The sequence below is a fragment of the Schistocerca piceifrons genome, chromosome X (genome assembly GCF_021461385.2).
Source record: "Schistocerca piceifrons isolate TAMUIC-IGC-003096 chromosome X, iqSchPice1.1, whole genome shotgun sequence".
NCBI lineage: Eukaryota > Metazoa > Arthropoda > Insecta > Orthoptera > Acrididae > Schistocerca > Schistocerca piceifrons.
The window spans coordinates 977,854,680-977,881,082 of NC_060149.1; positions in this window are offsets into that span (position 1 = coordinate 977,854,680).

Here is a 26,403-nt window from a genome sequence, read left to right on the forward strand (position 1 = left end):
TGCCTGTTGTATTTAATTCCGATGCAATTTCTGTGATTCATAAACAATAAGAAGGTCAGAGGGATTCAGTAACCCTGAAGTGAAGCATCGGAATCTATAACTAGTGTCACAGAAATGGTTCAAAACATTGTAAGTAAGAAGAGTCAGTCTTCTAGTACTTGAGTCGGCATTGTGCCTTTTGTATTAAATTCCGATGCAATTTCTGTGTTTCATCGTCAATAAGAAGGTCCAAGGGATACAGTAAACCTGAAGTGAAGCATCGGAATCTATAACTAGTGTCTCAGGAATGGTTCAAAACATAGACAGTAAGAAGAGTCAGTCTTCTTGTACTTAAGTAGGCATTGTGCCTTTTCTATTTAATTCTGGTGCAATTTCTGTGTTTCATCGTCAATAAGAAGGTCAGAGGGATACATTAAACCTGAAGTGAAGCATCGGAATCTATAACTAGTGTCACAGGAACGGTTCAAAACATAGTCAGTAAGAAGAGTCAGTCTTTTTGTACTGAAGTCGGCATTGTGCCTTTTGTATTTAATTCCGAGGTAATTTCAGTGTGTCATCGTCAATAAGAAGGTCCAAGGGATGCAGTAAACCTGGAGTAAAGCATCGAAATCTATAACTAGTGTCAATGGAATGGTTCAAAACATAGACAGTGGGAAGAGTCAGTCTTCTTGTACTTAAGTGGGCATTTTGCCTTTAGTATATGTTTCCGATGCAATATCAGTGTTTCATCGTCAATTAAAAGGTCCAAGGGATACAGTAAACCTGGAGTGAAGCATCGGAATCTATAACTAGTGTCACAGGAATGGTTCAAAACATAATCATTAGGAAGAGTCAGTCTTCTTGTGCTTAAGTCGGCATTGTGCCCTTTGTATTTAATTCCGGTGCAATTTCTGTGTTTCATCGTCAATAAGAAGGTCAGAGGGATACAGTAAACCTGAAGTGAAGCATCGGAATCTATAACTAGTGTCACAGGAATGGTTCAAAACATAGTCAGTAAGAAGAGTCAGTCTTCTTGTGCTTAAGTCGGCATTGTGCCTTTTGTATTTAATTCCGATGCTATTTCTGTGTTTCATCGTCAATGAGAAGGTCCAAGGGATACAGTAAACCTGGAGTGAAGCATCGGAATCTATAACTAGTGTCACAGGAATGGTTCAAAACACAGTCAGTAAGAAGAGTCAGTCTTCTTGTACATAAGTCGGCATTGTGCCTTTTCAATTTAATTCCGATGCAATTTCAATGTTTCATCGTCAATAAGAAGGTCCAAGGGATTCAGTAAACCTGGAGTGAAGCATCGGAATCTATAACTAGTGTCACATGAATGGGTCAAAACATAGACAGTATGAAGAGTCAGTCTTCTTGTACTTAAGTCGGCATTGTGCCTTTTGTATTTAATTTTGGTGCAATTTCTGTGTCTCATCGTCAATTAGAAGGTCAGAGGGATACAGTAAACCTGAAGTGAAGCATCGGAATCTATAACTAGTGTCACAGGAATGGTTCAAAACATAATCATTAGGAAGAGTCAGTCTTCTTGTGCTTAAGTCGGCATTGTGCCTTTTGCATTTAATTCCGAAGTCATTTCTGTGTTTCATCGTCTATGAGAAGGTCCAAGGGATACAGTAAACCTGGAGTGAAGCATCGGAATCTATAACTAGTGTCACAGGAATGGTTCAAAACATTGTAAGAAGAGTCAGTCTTCTTGTACTTAAGTAGGAAGTTTGCATTTTGTATTTATTTCCGATGCAATTTCAGTGTGTCATCGTCAATAAGAAGGTCCAAGGGATACAGTAAACCTGGAGTGAAGCATCGAGATCTATAACTAGTGTCAATGGAATGGTTCAAAACATAGACAATAAGAAGAGTCAGTCTTCTTGTGCTTATGTCGGCATTGTGCCTTTTGTATTTAATTCCGGTGCAATTTCTATGTTTCATCGTCAATAAGAAGGTCAGAGGGATACAGTAAACCTGAAGTAAAGCATCGGAATCCATAACTATTGTCACGGGAATGGTTCAAAACATAGTCAGTAAGAAGAATTAGACTACTTGTCCTTAAGTCGGTATTGTGCTTTTGTATTAAATTCCGATGCAATATCTGTGATTCATCGTCAATAAGAGGGTCCAAGGGATACAGTAAACCTGAAGTGAAGCATCGGAATCTATAACTAGTGTCACAGGAATGGTTCAATACATAGTCAGTAAGGAGAGTCAGTCTTCTTGTACTTAAGTCGGCATTGTGCCTTTTGTATTTAATTCCGATGCAATTTCTGTGTTTCATCGTCAATAAGAAGGTAAGAGGTATACAGTAAACCTAAAGTTAAGTATCATGATCTATAATTAGTGTCACAGGATTGGTTGAAAACATAGTCAGTAAGAAGAGTCAGTCTTCTTGTTCTTAAGTCGGCATTGTGCCCTTTGTATTTAATTCTGATGCAATATCTGTGTTTCATCGTCAATAAGAAGGTCCAAGGGATATAGTAAACCTGAAGTGAAGCATTGGAATCTATAACTAGTGTCACAGGATGGTTCAAAACAAAGTCAGTAAGAGGAGTCAGTCTTCTTGTACATAAGTCGGCATTGTGCCTTTTCTATTTAATTCCGATGCAATTTCAGTGTTTCATCGTCAATAAGAAGGTCCAAGGGATTCAGTAAACCTGGAGTGTAGCATCGGAATCTATAACTAGTGTCACATGAATGGGTCAAAACATAGACAGTATGAAGAGTCAGTCTTCTTGTACTTAAGTCGGCATTGTGCCTTTTGTATTTAATTCCGGTGCAATTTCTGTGTTTCATCGTCAATAAGAAATTCAGAAGGATACAGTAAACCTGAAGTGAAGCATCGGAATCTATAACTAGTGTCACAGGAATGGTTCAAAACATAGTCAGTAAGAAGAGTCAGTCTTCTTGTGCTTAAGTCGGCATTGTGCCTTTTGTATTTAATTCCGAAGCTATTTCTGTGTTTCATCGTCAATGAGAAGGTCCAAGGGATACAGTAAACCTGGAGTGAAGCATCGGAAACTATAACTAGTGTCACAGGAATGGTTCAAAACATAGACAGTGTGAAGAGTCAGTCTTCTTGTACTTAAGTCGGCATTTTGCCTTTTGTATTACTTCCGATGCAATTTCAGTGTTTCTTCGTCAATAAGAAGGTCCAAGGGATACAGTAAACCTGGAGTGAAGCGTCGGAATCTATAACTAGGGTCACATGAATGGGTCAAAACATAGACAGTATGAAGAGTCAGTCTTCTTGTACTTAAACCGGCATTGTGCTTTTTGTATTTAATTCCGGTGCAATTTCTGTGATTCATCGTCAATAAGAAGGTCCAAGGGATACAGTAAACCTGGAGTGAAGCATCGAAATCTATAACTAGTGTCAATGGAATGGTTGAAACATAGACAGTAAGAAGAGTCAGTCTTCTTGTACTTAAGTCGGCATTGTGCCTTTTGTATTTCATTCCGGTGCAATTTCTATGTTTCATCGTCAATAAGAAGGTCAGAGGGATACAGTAAACCTGAAGTAAAGCATCGGAATCCATAACTTTTGTCACAGGAATGGTTCAAAACATAGTCAGTAAGAAGAGTTAGTCTACTTGTCCTTAAGTCGGTATTGTGCCTTTTGTATTCAATTCCGATGCAATATCTGTGTTTCATCATCAATAAGAGGGTCCAAGGGATACAGTAAACCTGAAGTGAAGCATCGCAATCTATAACTAGTGTCACATGAATGGTTCAAAACATAGACAGTAAGAAGATACAGTCTTCTTGTACTTTAGTCGGCATTGTGCCTTTTGTATTTAATTCTGATGCAATTTCTCTGTTTCATCGTCAATAAGAAGGTAAGAGGGATACAGTAAACCTGAAGTGAAGCATCATGATCTATAATTAGTGTCACAGTATTGGCTGAAAACATAGTCAGTAAGAAGAGTCAGTCTTCTTGTCCTTAAGTCGGCATTGTGGATTTTGTATTTAATTCCGATGCAATTTTTGTGTTTCATCGTCAATAAGAAGGTCCAAGGGATACAGTAAACCTGGAGTGTAGCATCGGAATCTATAACTAGTGTCAATGGAATGGTTCAAAACATAGACAGTAAGAAGAGTCAGTCTTCTTGTACTTAAGTCGGCATTGTGCATTTTGTATTTAATTCCGGTGCCATTACTGTGTTACATCATCAATAAAAAGGTCAGAGGGATACAGTAAACCTGAAGTGAAGCATCGGTATCTATAACTAGTGTCACAGGAATGGTTAAAAACATAGTCATTAAGAAGAGTCAGTCTTCTTGTCCTTAAGTCGGCCTTATGCCTTTTGTATTTAATTCCGATGCAATTTCTGTGTTTCAATGTCAATAAGAAGGTCCAAGGGATACAGTAAACCTGGAGTGAAGCATCGGAATCCATAACTAGTGTCACAGGAATGGTTCAAAACATAGACAGTACTTAAGTCGGCATTGTGCATTTTGTATTTAACTCCGATGCAATTTCTGTGTTTCATCGTCAGTAAGAAGGTCCAAGGGATACAGTAAACCTGAAGTGAAGCATCGGAATCAATAACTAGTGTCACAGGAATGGTTCAAAACATAGTCAGTAAGAAGAGTCGGTCTTCATGTACTTAAGTCTGCGTTGTGCCTTTTGTATTTAATTCCGATGCAATTTCTGTGTTGCATCGTCAATACGAAGGTCCAAGAGATGCATTAAACCTGAAGAGAAGCATCGGAATCTATAACTATTGTCACAGGAATGGTTCAAAGCATAGACAGTAAGAAGAGTCAGCCTTCTTGTCCTTAAGTCGGCATTGTGCCTTTTGTATTTAATTCCGATGCAATATCTGTCTTTCATCGTCAATAAGAGGGTCCAAGGGATACAGTAAACCTGAAATGAAGCATCGGAATCTATAACTAGTGTCACAGGAATGGTTCAAAACATAGACAGTAAGAAGATCCAGACTTCTTGTACTTAAGTCGGCTTTGTGCCTTTTGTATTTAATTCCGATGCAATTTCTGTGTCTCATCGTCAATAAGAAGGTAAGAGGGATACAGTAAACTTGAAGTGAAGCATCAGAATCTATAATTAGTGTCACAGGAATGGTTCAAAACATAGTCAGCAAGAAGAGTCAGTCTTCTTGTCCTTAAGTCGGCATTGTGCCTGTTGTATTTAATTCCGATGCAATTTCTGTGTTTCATCGTCAATAAGAAGGTCCAACGGATACAGTAAACCTGGAGTGTAGCATCGGAATTTATAACTAGTGTCACAGAAATGGTTCAAAACATAAACAGTAAGAAGAGTCAGTCTTCTTCTACCTAAGTCGGCATTGTGCCTTTTGTATTTAATTCCGATGCAATTTCTGTGTTTCATCGTCAATAAGAAGGTCCAATAGATACAGTATACCTGAAGTGAAGCATCGAAATCTATAACTAGTGTCACAGGAATGGTACAAAACATAGACAGTAAGAAGATACACTCTCCTTGTACTTAAGTCGGCATTGTGCCTTTTGTATTTAATTCCGATGCAATTTCTGTGTTTCATCGACAATAAGAAGGTCCAGGTAATACAGGATACCTGAAGTGAAGCATCGGAATCTAAAACTAGTGTCACAGGAATGGTTCAAATCATAGTCAGTAGGAAGTGTCGGTCTTCTTGCCCTTAAGTTGGCATTGTGCCATTGTATTTAATTCCGATGCAATTTCTGTGTTTCATCGTCAATAAGAAGGTCCAAGGGATACAGTAAACCTGGAGTGAAGCTTCGGAATCTATAACTAGTGTCAATGGAATGGTTTAAAGCATAGACAGTAAGAGAAGTCAGTCTTCTTGTACTCAAGTCGGCATTGTGCCTTTTGTATTTAATTCCGGTGCAATTTCTGTGTTTCATCGTCAATAGGAAGGTCAGAGGGATACAGTAAACTTGAAGTGAAGCATTTAAATCTATAACTAGTGTCACTGGAATGGATCAAAACATAGCCAGTAAGAAGAGGCAGTCTTCTTACCCTTAAATCAGCCTTGTGCCTTTTCTGTTTAATTCCGATGCAATATCTGTGTTTCATCGTCAATAAGAAGGTCCAAGGTATACAGTAAACCTGGAATGAAGCATCGGAATCTATAACTAGTGTCACAGGAATGGTTCAAACATAGGCAGTACTTATGTCGGCATTGTGCCCTTTGTATTTAATTCCGATGCAATTTCTGTGTTTTATCGTCAATAAGAAGGTCCAAGGGATACAGGAAACCTGAAGTGATGCATCGGAATCTACAACTAGTGTCACTGGAATGGTTCAAAACATAGTCAGTAAGAAGAGTCAGTCTTCTTGTCCTTAAGTCGGCATTGTGCCTTTTGTATTTAATTCCGATGCAATTTCTGTGTTTCATTGTCAGTAAGAAGGTCCGAGGGATACGGTAGACCTGGAGTGAAGCATCGGAATCTATTACTAGTGTCAATGGAATGGTTCAAAACATAGACAGTAAGAAGAGTCAGACTTCTTGTACTTAAGTCGGCATTGTGTCTTTTGTATTTATTTCCGGTGCAATTTCTGTGTTTCATCGTCAATAGGAAGGTCAGAGGGAAACAGAAAACCTGAAGTGAAGCATCGGAATCTATAACTAGTGTCACTGGAATGGTTAAAAACATAGTCAGTAAGAAGAGTCAGTCTTCTTGCCCTTAAGTCAGCCTTGTGCCTTTTCTATTTAATTCCGATGCAATATCTGTGTTTCATTGTCAATAAGAAGGTCCAAGGTATACAGTAAACCTGGAATGAACCATCGGAATCTATAACTAGTGTCACAGGAATGGTTCAAAACATAGACAGTACTTATGTCGGCATTGTGCCTTTTGTATTTAATTCCGATGCAATTTCTGTGTTTCATCGTCAATAAGAAGGTCCAAGGTATACAGGAAACTTGAAGTGAAGCAACGGAATCTATAACTAGTGTCACAGGAATGGTTCAAAACATAGTCAGTAAGAAGCGTCGGTCTTCATGTACTTAAGTCGGCATTGTGCCTTTTGTATTTAATTCCGATGCAATTTCTGTGTTTCATCGTCAATAAGAAGGTCCAAGGGATTCACTAAACCTGGAGTGAAGCATCGGAATCTATAACTAGTATCAATGGAATGGTTCAAAACATAGACAGTAAGAAGAGTCAGTCATCTTGTACTTAAGTTGGCATTGTGCCTTTTGTATTTAATTCCGGTGCAATTTCTGTGTTTCATCGTCAATTACAAGGTCAGAGGGATACAGTAAACCTGGAGTGAAGCATCGGAATCTATAACTAGTGTCACATGAATGGTTCAAAACATAGACAGTAAGAAGATACAGTCTTCTTGTACTTAAGTCGGCATTGTGAATTTTGTATTTAATTCCGATGCAATTTCTGTGTTTCATCGTCAATAAGAAGGTCCAAGGGATACAGTAAACCTGAAGTGTAGCATCGGAATCTATAACTAGTGTCACAGGAATGGTTCAAAACATAGTCAGTAAGAAGAGTCGGTCTTCATGTACTTAAGTCAGCATAGCGCCTTTTTTATTTAATTCCGGTGCAATTTCTGTGTTTCATCATAAATAAGAAGGTCAGATGGATACAGTAAACCTGAACTGAAGCATCGGAATCTATAACTAGTGTCACAGGAATGGTTCAAAACATAGTCAGTAAGAAGAGTCAGTCTTCTTGTCCTTATGTTGGCATTGTGCATTTTGTATTTAATTCCGATGCAATTTCTGTGTTTCATCGTCAATGAGAAGGTCCAAGGGATACAGTAAACCTGGAGTGAAGCATCGGAATCTATAACTAGTGTCACAGGAATGGTTCAAAACATAGACAGTAGGAAGATACAGTCTTCTTGTACTTAAGTCGGCATTGTGCCTTTTGTATTTAATTCCGATGCAATTTTTGTGTTTCATCGCCAATAAGACGGTCTAAGGGATACAGTAAACCTGAAGTGAAGCATCGGAATCTATAACTAGTGTCACAGGAATGGTTCAAAACATAGACAGTAAGAAGAGTCAGTCTTCTTGTACTTAAGTCGGAATTGTGCCTGTTGTATTGAATTCCGATGCAATTTCTGTGATTCATAAACAATAAGAAGGTCAGAGGGATTCAGTAACCCTGAAGTGAAGCATCGGAATCTATAACTAGTGTCACAGAAATGGTTCAAAACATTGTAAGTAAGAAGAGTCAGTCTTCTAGTACTTGAGTCGGCATTGTGCCTTTTGTATTAAATTCCGATGCAATTTCTGTGTTTCATCGTCAATAAGAAGGTCCAAGGGATACAGTAAACCTGAAGTGAAGCATCGGAATCTATAACTAGTGTCTCAGGAATGGTTCAAAACATAGACAGTAAGAAGAGTCAGTCTTCTTGTACTTAAGTAGGCATTGTGCCTTTTCTATTTAATTCTGGTGCAATTTCTGTGTTTCATCGTCAATAAGAAGGTCAGAGGGATACATTAAACCTGAAGTGAAGCATCGGAATCTATAACTAGTGTCACAGGAACGGTTCAAAACATAGTCAGTAAGAAGAGTCAGTCTTTTTGTACTGAAGTCGGCATTGTGCCTTTTGTATTTAATTCCGAGGTAATTTCAGTGTGTCATCGTCAATAAGAAGGTCCAAGGGATGCAGTAAACCTGGAGTAAAGCATCGAAATCTATAACTAGTGTCAATGGAATGGTTCAAAACATAGACAGTGGGAAGAGTCAGTCTTCTTGTACTCAAGTGGGCATTTTGCCTTTAGTATATGTTTCCGATGCAATATCAGTGTTTCATCGTCAATTAAAAGGTCCAAGGGATACAGTAAACCTGGAGTGAAGCATCGGAATCTATAACTAGTGTCACAGGAATGGTTCAAAACATAATCATTAGGAAGAGTCAGTCTTCTTGTGCTTAAGTCGGCATTGTGCCTTTTGTATTTAATTCCGGTGCAATTTCTGTGTTTCATCGTCAATAAGAAGGTCAGAGGGATACAGTAAACCTGAAGTGAAGCAACGGAATCTATAACTAGTGTCACAGGAATGGTTCAAAACATAGTCAGTAAGAAGAGTCAGTCTTCTTGTGCTTAAGTCGGCATTGTGCCTTTTGTATTTAATTCCGATGCTATTTCTGTGTTTCATCGTCAATGAGAAGGTCCAAGGGATACAGTAAACCTGGAGTGAAGCATCGGAATCTATTACTAGTGTCACAGGAATGGTTCAAAACACAGTCAGTAAGAAGAGTCAGTCTTCTTGTACATAAGTCGGCATTGTGCCTTTTCAATTTAATTCCGATGCAATTTCAATGTTTCATCGTCAATAAGAAGGTCCAAGGGATTCAGTAAACCTGGAGTGAAGCATCGGAATCTATAACTAGTGTCACATGAATGGGTCAAAACATAGACAGTATGAAGAGTCAGTCTTCTTGTACTTAAGTCGGCATTGTGCCTTTTGTATTTAATTTTGGTGCAATTTCTGTGTCTCATCGTCAATTAGAAGGTCAGAGGGATACAGTAAACCTGAAGTGAAGCATCGGAATCTATAACTAGGGTCACAGGAATGGTTCAAAACATAATCATTAGGAAGAGTCAGTCTTCTTGTGCTTAAGTCGGCATTGTGTCTTTTGCATTTAATTCCGAAGTCATTTCTGTGTTTCATCGTCTATGAGAAGGTCCAAGGGATACAGTAAACCTGGAGTGAAGCATCGGAATCTATAACTAGTGTCACAGGAATGGTTCAAAACATTGTAAGAAGAGTCAGTCTTCTTGTACTTAAGTAGGAATTTTGCATTTTGTATTTATTTCCGATGCAATTACAGTGTGTCATCGTCAATAAGAAGGTCCAAGGGATACAGTAAACCTGGAGTGAAGCATCGAGATCTATAACTAGTGTCAATGGAATGGTTCAAAACATAGACAATAAGAAGAGTCAGTCTTCTTGTGCTTATGTCGGCATTGTGCCTTTTGTATTTAATTCCGGTGCAATTTCTATGTTTCATCGTCAATAAGAAGGTCAGAGGGATACAGTAAACCTGAAGTAAAGCATCGGAATCCATAACTATTGTCACGGGAATGGTTCAAAACATAGTCAGTAAGAAGAGTTAGACTACTTGTCCTTAAGTCGGTATTGTGCTTTTGTATTAAATTCCGATGCAATATCTGTGATTCATCGTCAATAAGAGGGTCCAAGGGATACAGTAAACCTGAAGTGAAGCATCGGAATCTATAACTAGTGTCACAGGAATGGTTCAAAACATAGTCAGTAAGGAGAGTCAGTCTTCTTGTACTTAAGTCGGCATTGTGCCTTTTGTATTTAATTCCGATGCAATTTCTGTGTTTCATCGTCAATAAGAAGGTAAGAGGTATACAGTAAACCTAAAGTTAAGTATCATGATCTATAATTAGTGTCACAGGATTGGTTGAAAACATAGTCAGTAAGAAGAGTCAGTCTTCTTGTTCTTAAGTCCGCATTGTGCCCTTTGTATTTAATTCTGATGCAATATCTGTGTTTCATCGTCAATAAGAAGGTCCAAGGGATATAGTAAACCTGAAGTGAAGCATTGGAATCTATAACTAGTGTCACAGGATGGTTCAAAACAAAGTCAGTAAGAGAAGTCAGTCTTCTTGTACATAAGTCGGCATTGTGCCTTTTCTATTTAATTCCGATGCAATTTCAGTGTTTCATCGTCAATAAGAAGGTCCAAGGGATTCAGTAAACCTGGAGTGTAGCATCGGAATCTATAACTAGTGTCACATGAATGGGTCAAAACATAGACAGTATGAAGAGTCAGTCTTCTTGTACTTAAGTCGGCATTGTGCCTTTTGTATTTAATTCCGGTGCAATTTCTGTGTTTCATCGTCAATAAGAAATTCAGAAGGATACAGTAAACCTGAAGTGAAGCATCGGAATCTATAACTAGTGTCACAGGAATGGTTCAAAACATAGTCAGTAAGAAGAGTCAGTCTTCTTGTGCTTAAGTCGGCATTGTGCCTTTTGTATTTAATTCCGAAGCTATTTCTGTGTTTCATTGTCAATGAGAAGGTCCAAGGGATACAGTAAACCTGGAGTGAAGCATCGGAAACTATAACTAGTGTCACAGGAATGGTTCAAAACATAGACAGTGTGAAGAGTCAGTCTTCTTGTACTTAAGTCGGCATTTTGCCTTTTGTATTACTTCCGATGCAATTTCAGTGTTTCTTCGTCAATAAGAAGGTCCAAGGGATACAGTAAACCTGGAGTGAAGCGTCGGAATCTATAACTAGGGTCACATGAATGCGTCAAAACATAGACAGTATGAAGAGTCAGTCTTCTTGTACTTAAACCGGCATTGTGCTTTTTGTATTTAATTCCGGTGCAATTTCTGTGTTTCATCGTCAATAAGAAGGTCCAAGGGATACAGTAAACCTGGAGTGAAGCATCGAAATCTATAACTAGTGTCAATGGAATGGTTGAAACATAGACAGTAAGAAGAGTCAGTCTTCTTGTACTTAAGTCGGCATTGTGCCTTTTGTATTTCATTCCGGTGCAATTTCTATGTTTCATCGTCAATAAGAAGGTCAGAGGGATACAGTAAACCTGAAGTAAAGCATCGGAATCCATAACTTTTGTCACAGGAATGGTTCAAAACATAGTCAGTAAGAAGAGTTAGTCTACTTGTCCTTAAGTCGGTATTGTGCCTTTTGTATTCAATTCCGATGCAATATCTGTGTTTCATCGTCAATAAGAGGGTCCAAGGGATACAGTAAACCTGAAGTGAAGCATCGCAATCTATAACTAGTGTCACATGAATGGTTCAAAACATAGACAGTAAGAATATACAGTCTTCTTGTACTTTAGTCGGCATTGTGCCTTTTGTATTTAATTCTGATGCAATTTCTCTGTTTCATCGTCAATAAGAAGGTAAGAGGGATACAGTAAACCTGAAGTGAAGCATCATGATCTATAATTAGTGTCACAGTATTGGCTGAAAACATAGTCAGTAAGAAGAGTCAGTCTTCTTGTCCTTAAGTCGGCATTGTGGATTTTGTATTTAATTCCGATGCAATTTTTGTGTTTCATCGTCAATAAGAAGGTCCAAGGGATACAGTAAACCTGGAGTGTAGCATCGGAATCTATAACTAGTGTCAATGGAATGGTTCAAAACATAGACAGTAAGAAGAGTCAGTCTTCATGTACTTAAGTCGGCATTGTGCATTTTGTATTTAATTCCGGTGCCATTACTGTGTTACATCATCAATAAAAAGGTCAGAGGGATACAGTAAACCTGAAGTGAAGCATCGGTATCTATAACTAGTGTCACAGGAATGGTTAAAAACATAGTCATTAAGAAGAGTCAGTCTTCTTGTCCTTAAGTCGGCCTTATGCCTTTTGTATTTAATTCCGATGCAATTTCTGTGTTTCAATGTCAATAAGAAGGTCCAAGGGATACAGTAAACCTGGAGTGAAGCATCGGAATCCATAACTAGTGTCACAGGAATGGTTCAAAACATAGACAGTACTTAAGTCGGCATTGTGCATTTTGTATTTAACTCCGATGCAATTTCTGTGTTTCATCGTCAGTAAGAAGGTCCAAGGGATACAGTAAACCTGAAGTGAAGCATCGGAATCAATAACTAGTGTCACAGGAATGGTTCAAAACATAGTCAGTAAGAAGAGTCGGTCTTCATGTACTTAAGTCTGCGTTGTGCCTTTTGTATTTTCTTTCCGATGCAATTTCTGTGTTGCATCGTCAATACGAAGGTCCAAGAGATACATTAAACCTGAAGAGAAGCATCGGAATCTATAACTATTGTCACAGGAATGGTTCAAAGCATAGACAGTAAGAAGAGTCAGCCTTCTTGTCCTTAAGTCGGCATTGTGCCTTTTGTATTTAATTCCGATGCAATATCTGTCTTTCATCGTCAATAAGAGGGTCCAAGGGATACAGTAAACCTGAAATGAAGCATCGGAATCTATAACTAGTGTCACAGGAATGGTTCAAAACATAGACAGTAAGAAGATCCAGACTTCTTGTACTTAAGTCGGCTTTGTGCCTTTTGTATTTAATTCCGATGCAATTTCTGTGTCTCATCGTCAATAAGAAGGTAAGAGGGATACAGTAAACTTGAAGTGAAGCATCAGAATCTATAATTAGTGTCACAGGAATGGTTCAAAACATAGTCAGCAAGAAGAGTCAGTCTTCTTGTCCTTAAGTCGGCATTGTGCCTTTTGTATTTAATTCCGATGTAATTTCTGTGTTTCATCGTCAATAAGAAGGTCCAACGGATACAGTAAACCTGGAGTGTAGCATCGGAATTTATAACTAGTGTCACAGAAATGGTTCAAAACATAAACAGTAAGAAGAGTCAGTCTTCTTCTACCTAAGTCGGCATTGTGCCTTTTGTATTTAATTCCGATGCAATTTCTGTGTTTCATCGTCAATAAGAAGGTCCAATAGATACAGTATACCTGAAGTGAAGCATCGAAATCTATAACTAGTGTCACAGGAATGGTACAAAACATAGACAGTAAGAAGATACACTCTTCTTGTACTTAAGTCGGCATTGTGCCTTTTGTATTTAATTCCGATGCAATTTCTGTGTCTCATCGTCAATAAGAAGGTAAGAGGGATACATTAAAACTTAAATGAAGCATCAGAATCTATAGATAGTGTCACAGGAATGGTTCAAAACATAGTCAGTGAGAAGGGTCAGTCTTCTTGTCCATATGTCGGCATTGTGCCTTTTGTATTTAATTCCGATGCAATTTCTGTGTTTCATCGTCAATAAGAAGGTACAAGGGATACAGTAAACCTGGAGTGTAGCATCGGAATTGATAACTAGTGTCACAGGAATGGTTCAAAACATAGTCAGTAAGAAGAGCCAGTCTTCTTGTACTTAAGTCGGCATTGTGCCTTTTCTATTTAATTCCGATGCAATTTCTGTATTTCATCGTCAATAAGAAGGTCAGAGGGATACAGTAACCCCGAAGTGAGGCACCGGAATAGATAACTAGTGTCACAGAAATGGTTCAAAACATAGTCAGTAAGAAGAGTCAGTCTCCTTGTACTTATGTCGGCATTGTGCACTTTCTATTTAATTCCGATGCAATTTCTGTGTTTCATCGTCAATACGAAGGTCAGAGGGATACAGTAAACCTGAAGTGAAGCATCGGAATCTATAACTAGTGTCACATTAATGGTTCAAAACATAATCGGAAGGAAGAGTCAGTCTTCTTGTGCTTAAGTCAACATTGTGCTTTTTGTATTTATTTACTATGCAATTTCTGTGTTTCATCGTCAATAAGATGGTCAGAGGGATACAGGAAACCTGAAGTGACGCTTCGGAATCTATAACTTGTGTCACAGGAATGGTTCAAAACATAGTCAGTAAGACGGGTCAGCTTTTTGTACTTAAGTCGGCATTGTGCTTTTTGTATTTAATTCCGGTGAAATTTCTGTGTTTCATCGTCAATAAGAATTTAAGAGGGATACAGTAAACCTGAAGAGAAGCATCATGATCTATAATTAGTGTCACAGGATTGGTTGAAAACATAGTCAATAAGAAGAGTCAGTCTTCTTGTCCTTAAGTCGGCATTGTGGCTTTTGTATTTAATTCCGATGCAATTTCTGTGTTTCATCGTCAATAAAAAGGTCCAAGGGATACAGTAAACCTGGAGTGTAGCATCGGAATCTATAACTAGTGTCAATGGAATGGCTCAAAACATAGACAGTAAGAAGAGTCAGTCTTCTTGTACTTAAGTCGGCATTGTGCATTTTGTATTTAATTCCGGTGCCATTACTGTGTTTCATCATCAATAAAAAGGTCAGAGGGATACAGTAAACCTGAAGTGAAGCATCGATATCTATAACTAGTGTCACAGGAATGGTTAAAAACATAGTCATTAAGAAGAGTCAGTATTCTTGTCCTTAAGTCGGCCTTATGCCTTTTGTATTTAATTCCGATGCAATTTCTGGGTTTCATTGTCAATAAGAAGGTCCAAGGGATACAGTAAACCTGGAGTGAAGCATCGGAATCTATAACTAGTGTCACAGGAATGGTTCAAAACATAGACAGTACTTAAGTCGGCATTGTGCCTTTTGTGATTAACTCCGATGCAATTTCTGTGTTTCATCGTCAATAAGAAGGTCCAAGGGATACAGTAAACCTGAAATGAAGCATCGGAATCAATAACTAGTGTCACAGGAATGGTTCAATACATAGTCAGTAAGAAGAGTCGGTCTTCATGTACTTAAGTCTGCGTTGTGCCTTTTGTATTTAATTCCGATGCAATTTCTGTGTTGCATCGTCAACACGAAGGTCCAAGAGATACATTAAACCTGAAGAGAAGCATCGGAATCTATAACTGTTGTCTCAGGAATGGTTCAAAGCATAGACAGTAAGAAGAGTCAGTCTTCTAGTCCTTAAGTCGGCATTGTGCCTTTTGTATTTAATTCCGATGCAATATTTGTGTTTCATCGTCAATAAGAGGGTCCAAGGGATACAGTAAACCTGAAATGAAGCATCGGAATCTATAACTAGTGTCACAGGAATGGTTCAAAACATAGATAGTAAGAAGATCCAGACTTCTTGTACTTAAGTCGGCATTGTGCCGTTTGTATTTAATTCCGATGCAATTTCTGTGTCTCATCGTCAATAAGAAGGGAAGAGGGATACAGTAAACCTGAAGTGAAGCATCAGAATCTATAATTAGTGTCACAGGATTGGTTCAAATCATAGTCAGGAAGAAGAGTCAGTCTTCTTGTCCTTAAGTCGGCATTGTGCCTTTTGTATTTAATTCCGATGCAATTTCTGTGTTTCATCGTCAATAAGAAGGTCCAGCGGATATAGTAAACCTGGAGTGTAGCATCGGAATTTATAATTAGTGTCACAGAAATGGTTCAAAACATAAACAGTAAGAAGAGTCAGTCTTCTTCTACCTAAGTCGGCATTGTGCCTTTTGTATTTAATTCCGATGCAATTTCTGTGTTTCATCGTCAATAAGAAGGTCCAATAGATACAGTATACCTGAAGTGAAGCATCGGAATCTATAACTAATGTCACAGGAATGGTACAAATCATAGACAGTAAGAAGATACACTCTTCTTGTACTTAAGTCGGCATTGTGCCTTTTGTATTTAATTCCGACGCAATTTCAGTGTCTCATCGTCAATAAGAAGGTAAGAGGGATACAATAAACCTGAAATGAAGCATCAGAATCTATAGATAGTGTCACAGGAATGGTTCAAAACATAGTCAGTGAGAAGGGTCAGTCTTCTTGTCCATAAGTCGGCATTGTGCCTTTTGTATTTAATTCCGATACAATTTCTGTGTTTCATCGTCAATAAGAAGGTACAAGGGATACAGTAAACCTGGAGTGTAGCACCGGACTTTATAACTAGTGTCACAGGAATGGTTCAAAACATAGTCAGTAAGAAGAGCCAGTCTTCTTGTACTTAAGTCGGCATTGTGCCTTTTCTATTTAATTCCGATGCAATTTCTGTATTTCATCGTCAATAAGAAGGTCAGACGGATACAGTAACCCTGAAGTGAAGCACCCGAATCGATAACTAGAGTCACAGAAATGGTTCAAAACATAGTCAGTAAGAAGAGTCAGTCTTCTTGTACTTATGTCGGCATTGTGCACTTTCTATTTAATTCCGATGCAATTTCTGTGTTTCATCGTCAATACGAAGGTCAGAGGGATACAGTAAACCTGAAGTGAAGCATCGGAATCTATAACTAGTGTCACATTAATGGTTCAAAACATAATCGGAAGGAAGAGTCAGTCTTCTTGTCCTTAAGTCAACATTGTGCTTTTTGTATTTATTTCCTATGCAATTTCTGTGTTTTATCGTCAATAAGAAGGTCCAAGGGATACAGTAAACCTGGAGTGAAACATGGGAATCTATAACTAGTGTCACAGGAACGGTTTAAAACATAGACAGTAAGAAGAGTCAGTCTTCATGTACCTAAGTTGGCATTGTGCCTTTTGTATTTAATTCCGATGCAATTTCTGTGTTTCATCGTCATTAAGAAGGTTCAAGGGATACAGTAAACCTGAAGTGAAGCATCGGAATCTATAACTAGTGTCACAGGAATGGTTCAAAACATAGTCAGTAAGAAGAGTCAGTATTCATGTACTTAAGTCGGCATTGTGCCTTTTGTATTTAATTCCGATGCAATTTCTGTGTTTCATCGTTAATACGAAGGTCCAAGGTATACAGTAAACCTGAAGTGAAGCATCGCAATCTATAACTAGTGTCACTGGAATGGTTCAAATCATAGTCAGTAAGAAGAGTCAGTCTTCTTGTACTTAAGTCGGCATTGTGTCTTTTCTATTCAATTCCGATGCAATTTCAGTCTTTCATCGTCAATAAGAAGGTCCAAGGGATACAGTAAACCTGGAGTGAAGCATCGGAATCTATAACTAGTGTCAATGGAATGTTCAAAACATAGACAGTAGGAAGAGTCAGTGTTCTTGTACTTACGTCGGCATTGTGCCTTTTGTATTTAATTCCGGTGCAATTTCTGTGTATCATCGTCAATAGGAAGGTCAGAGGGATACAGTAAACCTGAAGTGAAGCATCGGAATCTATAACTAGTGTCACTGGAATGGTTCAAATCATAGTCAGTAAGAAGAGTCGGTCTTCATGTACTTAAGTCGGCATTGTGCCTTTTGTATTTAATTCCGATGCAATTTCAGTGTTTAATCGTCAATAAGAACGTCCAAGGGATACAGTAAACCTGAAGTGAAGCTTCGGAATCTATAACTAGTGTCACAAGAATGGTTCAAATCATAGTCAGTAAGAAGAGTCAGTCTTCTTGTCCTTAAGTCGGCATTGTGCCTTTTGTATTTAATTCCGATGCTATTTCTGTGTTTCATCGTCAATATGAAAGTCCATGGGATACAGTAAACCAGAGGTGTAGCATCGGAATCTATAACTAGTGTCACAGGAATGGATAAAAACATAGTCAGTAAGAAGAGTCAGTCTTCATGTACTTAAGACGGCATTGTGCCTTTTGTATTTAATTCCGATGCAATTTCTGTGTTTCATCGTCAATAAGAAGGTCCAAGGGATACAGTAAACCTGAAGTGAAGAATCGGAATCTATGACTAGTGTCACAGGAATGGTTTAAAACATAGTCAGTAAGAAGAGTGAGTCTTCTTGTTCTTAAGTCGGCATTGTGCCTTTTGTATTTAATTCCGATGCAATTTCAGTGCTTCATCGTCAATAAGAAGGTCCAAGGGATACAGTAAACCTGGAGTGAAGTATGGGAATCTATAAATAGTGTCAATGGAATGGTTCAAAGCATAGACAGTAAGAAGAGTCAGTCTTCTTGTAATTAAGTCTGCTTAGTGCCTTTTGTATTTAATACTGGTGCAATTTCTGTGTTTCATCGTCAATAAGAAGGTCAGAGGGATACAGTAAACCTAAAGTGAAGCATCGGAATCTATAACTAGTGTCACAGGAATGGTCCAAAACATAGTCAGTAAGAAGAGTCAGTCTTCATGTCCTTGAGTCGGCATTGTGCCTTTTGTATTTAATTCCGATGCTATTTCTGTGTTTCGTCGTCAATAAGAAGGTAAGAGGGATACAGTACACCTGAAGTGAAGCATCATGATCTATAATTAGTGTCACAGGATTGGTTGAAAACATAGTCAGTAAGAAGAGTCAGTCTTCTTGTCCTTAAGTCGGCATTGTGGCTTTTGTATTTAATTCCGATGCAATTTCTGTGTTTCATCGTCAATAAGAAGGTCCAAGGGATACAGTAAACCTGGAGTGTAGCATCGGAATCTATAACTAGTGTCAATGGAAAGGTTCAAAACATAGACAGTAAGAAGAGTCAGTCTTCTTGTACTTAAGACGGCATTGTGCATTTTGTATTTAATTCCGGTGCCTTTACTGTGTTTCATCATCAATAAAAAGGTCAGAGGGATACAGTACACCTGAATTGAAGCATCGGTATCTATAACTAGTGTCACAGGAATGGTTAAAGCATAGTCATTAAGAAGAGTCAGTCTTCTTGTCCTTAAGTCGGCCTTATGCCTTTTGTATTTAATTCCGATGCAATTTCTGTGTTTCATCGTCAATAACAAGGTCCAAGGGATACAGTAAACCTGGAGTGAAGCATCGGAATCTATAACTAGTGTCACAGGAATGGTTCAAAACATAGTCAGTAAGAAGAGTCGGTCTTCATGTACTTAAGTCTGCGTTGTGCCTTTTGTATTTAATTCCGATGCAATTTCTGTGTTGCATCGTCAATACGAAGGTCCAAGAGATACATTAAACCTGAAATGAAGCATCGGAATCTATAACTAGTGTCACAGGAATGGTTCAAAACATAGACAGTAAGAAGATCCAGACTTCTTGTACTTAAGTCGGCATTGTGCCGTTTTTACTTAATTCCGATGCAGTTTCTGTGTCTCATCGTCAATAAGAAGGTAAGAGGGATACAGTAAACCTGAAGTGAAGCATCAGAATCTATAATTAGTGTCAAAGGAATGGTTCAAAACATAGTCAGCAAGAAGAGTCAGTCTTCTTGTCCTTAAGTCGGCATTGTGCCTTTTGTATTTAATTCCGATGCAATTTCTGTGTTTCATCGTCAATAAGAAGGTCCAATAGATACAGTATACCTGAAGTGAAGCATCGGAATCTATAACTAGTGTCACAGGAATGGTACAAAACATAGACAGTAAGAAGATACACTCTTCTTGTACTTAAGTCGGCATTTTGCCTTTTGTATTTAATTCCGATGCAATTTCTGTGTCTCATCGTCAATAAGAAGGTAAGAGGGATACAATAAACCTGAAATGAAGCATCAGAATCTATAGATAGTGTCACAGGAATGGTTCAAAACATAGTCAGTGAGAAGGGTCAGTCTTCTTGTACATAAGTCGGCATTGTGCCCTTTGTATTTAATTCCGATGCAATTTCTGTGTTTCACTGTCAATAAGAAGGTACAAGAGATACAGTAAACCTGGAGTGTAGCATCGGAATTTATAACTAGTGTCACAGGAATGGTTCAAAACATAGTCAGTAAGAAGAGCCAGTCTTCTTGTACTTAAGTCGGCATTGTGCCTTTTCTATTTAATTCCGATGCAATTTCTGTATTTCATCGTCAATAAGAAGGTCAGAGGGATACAGAAACCCTGAAGTGAAGCACCGGAATCGATAACTAGTGTCACAGAAATGGTTCAAAACCTAGTCAGTAAGAAGAGTCAGTCTTCTTGTACTTATGTCGGCATTGTGCACTTTCTATTTAATTCCGATGCAATTTCTGTGTTTCATCGTCAATACGAAGGTCAGAGGGATACAGTAAACCTGAAGTGAAGCATCGGAATATATAACTAGTGTCACATTTATGGTTCAAAACATAATCGGAAGGAAGAGTCAGTCTTCTTGTCCTTAAGTCAACTTTGTGCTTTTTGTATTTATTTCCTATGCAATTTCTGTGTTTCATCGTCAATAAGAAGGTCCAAGGGATACAGTAAACCTGGAGTGAAGCATGGGAATCTATAACTAATGTCACAGGAACGGTTCAAAACATAGACAGTAAGAAGAGTCAGTCTTCATGTACCTAAGTTGGCATTGTGCCTTTTGTATTTAATTCCGATGCAATTTCTGTGTTTCATCGTCAATAAGAAGGTTCAAGGGATACAGTAAACCTGAAGTGAAGCATCGGAATCTATAACTAGTGTCACAGGAATGGTTCAAAACATAGTCAGTAAGAAGAGTCAGTTTTCATGTACTTAAGACGGCATTGTGCCTTTTGTATTTAATTCCGATGCAATTTCTGTGTTTCATCGTTAATACGAAGGTCCAAGGTATACAGTAAACCTGAAGTGAAGCATCGCAATCTATAACTAGTGTCAGTGGAATGGTTCAAATCATAGTCAGTAAGAAGAGTCAGTCTTCTTGTACTTAAGTGGGCATTGTGTCTTTTCTATTTAATTTCGATGCAATTTCAGTATTTCATCGTCAATAAGAAGGTCCAAGGGATACAGTAAACCTGGATTGAAGCATTGGAATCTATAACTAGTGTCAATGGAATGTTCAAAACATAGACAGTAGGAAGAGTCAGTGTTCTTGTACTTAAGTCGGCATTGTGTCTTTTCTATTTAATTCCGGTGCAATTTCTGTGTTTCATCGTCAATAGGAAGGTCAGAGGGATACAGTAAACCTGAAGTGAAGCTTCGGAATCTATAACTTGTGTCACAGGAATGGTTCAAAACATAGTCAGTAAGAAGAGTCAGTCTTCATGTACTTAAGTCGGCATTGTGCCTTTTGTATTTAATTCCGATGCAATTTCAGTGTTTAATCGTCAATAAGAAAGTCCAAGGGATACAGTAAACCTGACGTTAAGCATCGGATCTATAACTAGTGTCACAGGAATAGTTCAAAACATAGTCAGTAAGAAGAGTCAGTCTTCATGTACTTAAGTCGGCATTGTGCCTTTTGTATTTAATTCCGATGCAATTTCTGTGTATCATCGTCAATAAGATGGTCAGAGGGATACAGGAAACCTGAAGTGAAGCTTCGGAATCTATAACTTGTGTCACAGGAATGGTTCAAATCATAGTCAGTAAGACGAGTCAGTCTTCTTGTATTTAAGTCCGCATTGTGCTTTTTGTATTTAATTCCGGTGCTATTTCTGTGTTTCATCGTCAATAAGAAGGTCAGGGGGATACAGTAAACTTAAAGTGAAGCATCGGAATCTATAACTAGTGTCACAGGAATGGTTCAAAACATAGTCAGTAAGAAGAGTCAGTCTTCATGTCCTCAAGTCGGCATTGTGCCTTTTGTATTTAATTCCGATGCTATTTCTGTGTTTCACCGTCAATAAGAAGGTCCATGGGATACAGTAAACCTGAGGTGTAGCATCGGAATCTATAACTAGTGTCACAGGAATGGTTCAAAACATAGTCAGTAAGAAGAGTGAGTCTTCTTGTTCTTAAGTCGGCATTGTGCTTTTTGTATTTAATTCCGATGCAATTTCAGTGCTTCATCGTCAATAAGAAGGTCCAAGGGATACAGTAAACCTAGAGTGAAGTATGGGAATCTATAAATAGTGTCAATGGAATGGTTCAAAGCATAGACAGTAAGAAGAGTCAGTCTTCTTGTAATTAAGTCTGCTTTGTGCCTCTTGTATTTAATCCCGGTGCAATTTCTGTGTTTCCTTGTCAATAAGAAGGTCCAAGGGAAACAGTAAATCTGAAGTGAAGCATCGGAATCTATAACAAGTGTCACAGGAATGGTTCAAAACATGGTCAGTAAGAAGAGTCGGTCTTCACGTACTTAAGTCAGCATTGTGCCTTTTCTATTTAATTCCGATGCAATTTCATTGTTTAATCGTCAATAAGAAGGTCCAAGGGATACAGTAAACCTGAAGTGAAGCATCGGAATCTATAAGTAGTGTCACAGAATGGTTCAAAACATAGTCAGTAAGAAGAGTCAGTCTTCTTGTACTTAAGTCGGCATTGTGCCTTTTGTATTTAATTCCGAAGCAATTTCTGTGTTTCATCGTCAATAAGAAGGTTCAAGGGATACAGTAAACCTCAACTGAAGCATCGGAAACTATAACTAGTGACACAGGAATGGTTCAAAACATAGTCAGTAAGAAGAGTCAGGATTCATGTACTTAAGTCGGCATTGTGCTTTTTGTATTTAATTACGATGCAATTTCTGTGTTTCATCGTCGATAAGAAGGTCCAAGGGATACAGTAAACCTGAAGTGAAGCATCGGAATCTATAACTAGTGTCACAAGAATGGTTGAAAACATAGTCAGTAAGAAGAGTCAGTCTTCTTGTACTTAAGTAGCATTGTGCTTTTTCTATTTAATTCCAATGCAACTTCAGTGTTTCATCGTCAAAATGAAGATCCAAGGGATACAGTAAACCTGGAGTGAAGCATCGGAATCTATAACTACTGTCAGAGGAATGGTTCAAAACATAGACAGTAAGACATGTCAGAATTCTTGTACTTAAGTCGGCATTGTGCCTTTTGTATTTAATTCCGGTGCAATTTCTGTGTTTCATCGTCAATTGGAAGGTCAGAGGGATACAGTAAACCTGGAGTGAAGAATCGGAATCTATAACTAGTGTCACAGGAATGGTTCAAAACATAGACAGTAAGAAGAGTCAGTCTTCTTGTACCTAAGTCGACATTGTGCCGCTTGTATTTAATTCCGATGCAATTTCTGTATTTCATCGTCAATAAGAAGGTCAGAGGGATACAGTAACCCTGAAGTGAAGCACCAGAATCGATAAATAGTGTCACAGAAATGGTTCAAAACATAGTCAGTAAGAAGAGTCAGTCTTCTTGTACTTATGTCAGCATTGTGCACTTTCTATTTATTTCCGATGCAATTTCTGTGATTCATCGTCAATAACAAGGTCAGAGGGATACAGTAAACCTGAAGTGAAGCATCGGAATCTATAACTAGTGTGACATTAATGGTTCAAAACATAATCGCAAGGAAGAGTCAGTCTTCTTGTCCTTAAGTCAACATTGTGGTTTTTGTATTTATTTCCTATGCAATTTCTGTGTTTCATCGTCAATAAGAAGGTCCAAGGGATACAGTAAACCTGGAGTGAAGCATGGGAATCTATAACTAGTGTCACAGGAATGGTTCAAAACATAGACAGTAAGAAGAGTCAGTCTACATGTACCTAAGTTGGCATTGTGCCTTTTGTATTTAATTCCGATGCAATTTCTGTGTTTCATCGTCATAACAAGGTTCCAAGGATACAGTAAACCTGAAGTGAAGCATCGGAAACTATAACTAGTGTCTCAGGAATCGTTCAAAACATAGTCAGTAAGAAGAGTCAGTTTTCATGTACTTAAGTCGGCAATGTGCCTTTTGTATTTAATTCCGATGCAATTTCTGTGTTTCATCGTCAATAAGAAGGTCCAAGGGATACAGTAAACCTGAAGTGAAGCATCGGAATCTATAACTAGTGTCACAGGAATGGTTCAAAGCATAGTCAGTAAGAAGAGTGAGTCTTCTTGTTCTTAAGTCGGCATTGTGGCTTTTGTATTTAATTCTGATGCAATTTCAGAGCTTCATCGTCAATAAGAAGGTCCAAGGGATACAGTAAACCTGGAGTGAAGTATGGGAATCTATAAATAGTGTCAAAGGAATGGTTCAAAGCATAGACAGTAAGAAGAGTCAGTCTTCTTGTAATTAAGTCTGCTTTGTGCCTTCTGTATTTAATTCCGGTGCAATTTCTGTGTTTCATCGTCTATAAGAAGGTCCAAGGGAAACAGTAAATCTGAAGTGAAGCGTCGGAATCTATAACAAGTGTCACAGGAATGGTTCAAAACATAGTCAGTAAGAAGAGTCGGTCTTCACGTACTTAAGTCGGCATTGTGCCTTTTCTATTTAATTCCGATGCAATTTCAGTGTTTATTCGTCAATAAGAAGGTCCAAGGGATACAGTAAACCTGAAGGAAGCATCGGATCTATAACTAGTGTCACAGGAATGGTTCAAAAAATAGTCAGTAAGAAGTGTCAGTCTTCATGTACTTAAGTCGGCATTGTGCCTTTTGTATTTAATTCCGATGCAATTTCTGTGTTTCATCGTCATTAAGAAGGTCCAAGGGATACAGTAAACCTGAAGTGAAGATTCGGAATCTATAACTAGTGTCACAGGATTGGTTCAAAACATAGTCAGTAAGAAGAGTCAGTCTTCTTGTACTTAAGTCGGCATATTTGCCTAATCTATTTAATACCGATGCAATTCCAGTGTTTCATCGACAATAAGAAGGTCCAAGGGATACAGTAAACCTGGAGTGAAGCATCGGAATCTAAAACTAGTGTCAATGGAATGGCTCAAAACATAGTAAGAAGAGTCAGTCTTCTTGTACTTAAGTCGGGATTGTGCCGTTCGGGTTTAAGTCCGGTGCAATTTCTGTGTTTAATCGTCAATAAGACGGTCAGAGGGATACAGAAAACCTGAAGTGATTCATCGGAATCTATAACTAGTGTCACTGGAATGGTTCAAAACATAGTCAGTAAGAAGAGTCAGTCTTCTTGTCCTTAAGTCGGCATTGTGCCTTTTGTATTTAATTCCGAAGCAATTTCATCGTCAATAAGAAGGACCAAGGGATACAGGAAACCTGGAGTGAAGCATCGGAATCTATAACTAGTGTCACAGGAATGGTTCAAAACATAGACAGTAAGAAGAGTCAGTCTTCTTGTACCTAAGTCGACATTGTGCCGCTTGTATTTAATTCCGATGCAATTTCTGTGTTTCATCGTCAATAAGAAGGTCCAAGGGATGCAGTAAACCTGACGTGAAGCATAGAAATCTATAACTAGTGTCACAGGAATGGTTCAAAGCATAGACAGTAAGAAGAGTCAGTCATCTTGTACTTAAGTCGGCATTGTGCCTTTTGTATTTAATTCCGATGAAATTTCTGTGTTTCATCGTCAATAAGATGATCTGAGGGATACAGTAAACCTGAAGTGAAGCATCGGAATCTATAACTAGTATCACAGAATGGTTCAAAACATAGTCAGTTAGAAGAGTCAGTCTTCTTGTACTTATGTCGGCATTGTGCCTTTTGTATTTAATTCCGAAGCAATTTCATCGTCAATAAGAAGGACCAAGGGATACAGGAAACCTGGAGTGAAGCATCGGAATCTATAACTAGTGTCACAGGAATGGTTCAAAACAGAGACAGTAAGAAGAGTCAGTCTTCATGTACTTAAGTCGGCATTGTGCCTTTTGTATTTAATTCCGATGCAATATCTGTGTTTCATCGTCAATAAGAAGGTCAGAGGGATACAGTAACCCTGAAGTGAAGCACCATAATCGATAACTAATGTCACAGAAATGGTTCAAAACATAGTCAGTAAGAAGAGTCAGTCTTCTTGTACTTATGTCAGCATTGTGCACTTTCTATTTATTTCCGATGCAATTTCTGTGTTTCATCGTCAATAAGAAGGTCAGAGGGATACAGTAAACCTGAAGTGAAGCATCGGAATCTATAACTAGTGTGACATTAATGGTTCAAAACATAATCTCAAGGAAGAGTCAGTCTTCTTGTCCTTAAGTCAACATTGTGCTTTTTGTATTTATTTCCTATGCAATTTCTGTGTTTCATCGTCAATAAGAAGGTCCAAGGGATACAGTAAACCTGGAGTCAAGCATGGGAATCAATAACTAGCGTCACAGGAATGGTTCAAAACATAGACAGTAAGAAGAGTCAGTCTTCATGTACCTAAGTTGGCATTGTGCCTTTTGTATTTAATTCCGATGCAATTTCTGTGTTTCATCGTCAATAACAAGGTTCCAGGGATACAGTAAACCTGAAGTGAAGCATCGGAATCTATAACTAGTGTCACAGGAATGGTTCAAACATAGTCAGTAAGAAGAGTCAGTTTTCATGTACTTAAGTCGGCAATGTGCCTTTTGTATTTAATTCCGATGCAATTTCTGTGTTTCATCGTTAATACGAAGGCCCAAGGGATACA